Here is a 403-nt window from a genome sequence, read left to right on the forward strand (position 1 = left end):
TGTGTGTGTGTGTGTGTGTGTGTGTGTGTGTGTGTGTGTGTGTGTGTATACATACATGAATATATAGACACACATTTTTTCCAAGCTATCAGAGATGGTTTATCAAAGTATTTAACCCTTTGACCCAAAATTCTTTCACTATTGCATTTGTCTCCTCTATAAGGAACTATAGCTTAGTCTCAAATTCTGTGTACTTTCAAATATTTCATTTTGAAAGAATTATTACCCTTGCCTTCACCTGTGCCAGATGCTGGGAATGAGGGTGGGGAACCCACATCCGGTTCCCTGGAGGGACTCACAGGTGACAAGCAGCTTGGTCATTGAAAGATGTTTACTTATTACAAATGTTTGCCAACCAGGGACACTGACCCACCCAACACCACCCTCCAATCCTCACCTGCCC

Source organism: Callorhinus ursinus, unplaced genomic scaffold (assembly GCF_003265705.2).
Source record: "Callorhinus ursinus isolate GAN/ISIS: 27379988/994484 unplaced genomic scaffold, GSC_fseal_2.0 scaffold9, whole genome shotgun sequence".
In the NCBI taxonomy this organism is placed as follows: domain Eukaryota; kingdom Metazoa; phylum Chordata; class Mammalia; order Carnivora; family Otariidae; genus Callorhinus; species Callorhinus ursinus.